The sequence below is a fragment of the Empidonax traillii genome, unplaced genomic scaffold (genome assembly GCF_003031625.1).
Source record: "Empidonax traillii isolate 1590-97213 ecotype Southwest subspecies unplaced genomic scaffold, ASM303162v1 scaffold175:size1888319, whole genome shotgun sequence".
Lineage (NCBI taxonomy): Eukaryota > Metazoa > Chordata > Aves > Passeriformes > Tyrannidae > Empidonax > Empidonax traillii.
In genome coordinates, this window is record NW_020955368.1 from 226,820 (window position 1) to 230,388 (window position 3,569).

General features: G+C 40.3%; 1 protein-coding gene across 2 annotated transcripts in view; it reads left to right on the top strand.

The window, feature by feature from the left end:
* POLR1A (RNA polymerase I subunit A) overlaps nt 1–3,569 on the top strand; it is a 36,574-nt gene that overhangs the window by 7,140 nt on the left and 25,865 nt on the right. The window lies entirely within an intron of this gene.

Here is a 3,569-nt window from a genome sequence, read left to right on the forward strand (position 1 = left end):
AATGAATATTCAACAACTGATACCGAGAGAGTACAAAAACCCAATTTTCAAACAAGTTGTGTGTGTCTCTGGCGGGGCGCTGGCCCCCCAGGCCACCCAGCGCTGTTTGCTTTATTATCGCTTGCTTAATAAATTTATCAATTTTTAATTGGAACTAAGTTGTCAAAATTCTTAAACTAACTTATAACAGTGTGGCTGTTTGCCGCTGATGATTTTTTTTTCCCCTCTTTGCTTTCCACTTCAGGAAACTGAGCGTGAAGCCCATAACGAACCCTCAGTACCTGGATAACGTGGGGAATCCGGCTGCCAACGGGCTGTACGACCTGGCTCTGGGACCCCCGGACTCCAAGGAAGTGTGTGCAACCTGCATGCAGAACTTCAGCAACTGCCCCGGTCATTTTGGCCACATAGAGCTGCCTCTGACTGTCTACAACCCCCTGTTCTTCGATGTGCGTACGATTAATTGTCTTCTCGCTGCTCTCTTGAGTTGTGGTCCTTGAGAATAGTAAAGATGGGAATATCTGTTTTCTCTCCCAAGAGTAATAACAGCAAATGTAGTAGGAAAGGTTTGTTGTGTCACAGCAGTTAAATACAAGTAGACCTGTTGGAAAATACAGACTTTGGTGTAACTTATTTTACTCAGTATTGTCAGAGGTGAGGAGGATTGCTGGTCACTGACTGACTGCGGGGTCTCATGCCTTAATTAAATGGATGGCACAGTAAAAATTACCATTTCCTTCAAACATTTACTACACATGAACTGCTTTTAGCCTAGGTTCTCCAAGTGCTTCCTGGGCATTCAGGGGTTGTTTCTGCTCCAAATAGCTCTGCTGTACGTTGTGCTCAGTAAGTTCTCTTTAATTCAGATAATTTATTATAGAAAACTGGATCAGTGTGGATAGAACCCAATAACCTATCCAGTAACATGCTGAGTGACCCAACGGTGTGCAAAGTAAAGGAAAGAAAATGGCGTTGTAAGTTTGGTGGCAGCAGAGAGTTGAAAAATACTGAGCTGTGTAGAAGTCTGTCTTTTTAAGGTAAAATAAAGGCTTTCAAGATTTCTTGCATCTGACATTTAGATATGCTTGTCATAGCTTTACAAGTGTTGCATTTACATGGTGTGTGGGGTGCCTGTGATAGAGCAGAGGTTTATCTTGTGAGCATCTCTGGGGACAGGTGTTAGAAGCTTGTTTTGAAAGCTACAGGGGATGGTCAAACTGCACCTTCTCACGTCAAACTGCACCTTCTCACGCATGCTTCATGTGCGTGTTTTTCCAAAAGGTCATCTCCTAAATATAAAAGGAATCCTGGGCTGGAAGGGTGGGATTTGCCTTATTTTGGTCTTCTGAAAGTTAGATGCATAATCTGATTGTGCTTTTTAGCTCTTTCTGGAGTCTGAGGAGTGGGGCTATTTGCGAAGGGAGATTCACCCAGTGTGTAACAAACCTGAGCTGGGATGAATTTCCCTCCTGAGGTCCTGATCTCACTATTTACATTAGCTGCCTTCTGCACAGGCTATTCACTGAGAGTAAAAAAACACACTTTAAAGTTAGATAAGGTACATCCTACTTCTTGTTCCAGCTTGTCAGTAAAATACCTGTATTTGACCAAGGATTAAAATCCTGCAGCAGTAATTCCAAGCCTTCAGGCCACCGGGGCTCTGTGCAGAGCTATGTTAAATAATAAAAACCATTGATAATTCCCCAGATCTTGAGCAGAGTGTGATTCTGTGAAGAATCTTGAAGGACAGTGATGGTACTTGTGACCAGAATGTTTCATTTGACTGGTGTGGGGTTTTGGGATGAGCTGTGAGGAGCTGTAGTCACTGCAACCTTGGTCGCAGGGCTGCTGTAGAAATTAAGGTGTTTCATGTATCTGTTATGTAGATGGCCTGCAAGTAGTTTATCTACAGATCGTGCTTTGCTTATCGGTTTGTGTGGTTGAAAGATTTTTTTTTCCCAGTCCAATTCTTTATGATTAACAATTAGTCCAATTTCTCAATTATAGTAGCACCGTCTTTAAGTCCAAACAAACCTATCTACTTGCTTACTGTGCTAGCTAATAAATCCACCAGGATAAGCTTTTCTTCCCTTTTTCTTTCCAGAAATTGTACCTTCTGATCCGAGGTTCTTGTTTGAACTGCCACATGCTGACATGTACCCGAGCCGTGGTTCACCTGCTGCTGAGCCAGCTGAAGGTGCTGGAGAAGGGGCTGCTTCACGCTGTCTATGATCTCGAAGTCATTCTGAACAGGGCAAGTACCGTGTGTTGCTCCATCCCCTCTGGAAGTTCACGGTCCCACAGCTATAAAGCTGTGCCAATTTTTGTTTTTCTGTTCCTTTTAGTTTTTAGAGCAATGCGCAGACGCGACGGGTTCAGAAATCGAAGAGGAGCTGAATCGCCACGTTCAGGAAATGCTGCAGAGCTCTCAAACAAGAGATCAGTGTTCAAATGTAAGTACAGTCAGCGCTTCTTCTGAGACGTTGGGGTTTGTGCTTGGGGTTTGTCCTGACATGCTTGGGGCTTAAAGCAGTAATGTGCAGAAGAGAGCCTGTGTTTGACTGTTTAGGTGCTGGGTTTTGTCCTGGAGTTCTGGCCTGTGTTACGTTTCGGTAACACAGGTTTGAGTGTTATCTAGGTGAGTGAAATGTCTGAAATTAAACTTAAAAAAATTTTATTTCCTGTTAGCATAACTGTTAGGTTTCTGGAAAACAGTATTTTTGTAGGCAAATATGTTGATGGTGTAAATACCACATAAAAGCCTGATACTGCTGTCAGTGCTTTACTTACAGATGTTGATATTTCTCTGTATGATGCTCCAGCTGTTTTGAGCTCCAGAACATATTTTGAGAACTCCTGCATCCAGCAAATGTGCAGAATTATTTAAAGTGAAGTTTTTAGAAAGACTTTAGAATTTAGAATTCTAATTTCGGTTTAAAAGTAGTTTAATGTAAATTGTTAGTAAAGGCAAATATGAGTGAAGAAAATATTTAAAGGTTTAAGATCTTTGAGCAGATTTGTTTATAAACCAAGTTTATTTCCTAATCACTTGTTCCAAATCTAAGCTTAAGCACTTGGTAAATCACACATTCATGAGCAGTCAAAAGAACTAATTTTCATCATTCTTCTACGTTCCCAAGTCATCATTAGAGAAAAACTTTGAATTACAGACTATGAAATAAATTTAAAAAGGAGGGTGGTGAGCACTGAGGAGTGTGTATTTCCAGCAAATATGGGAAATGATGAACACAAGGCATGAATTAAATCAATACAAGGGGGTGTGTGCATTGATACTGATAATGTCCCTGTTAATAGTAAATGATAATTGTGTCATTTTTAATTAATAGTTGTATTATTTAAATTTAATTTTACTATTTTAATTTTTTTAATGTTGTTTTTTTCTTTGTCAGGTCAAAAACGTATGTGACTGTCGACATAATCTGATAGCACAGTTCTGGAAAGCACACATGAGTTCAAAGAAATGCCCAAACTGCAAGTAAGTTTATCTACATGAGGAAATAAATAGCTAGTGTGAAGATAAATGTTGTATTTCTGTTAACTTTTTTCTG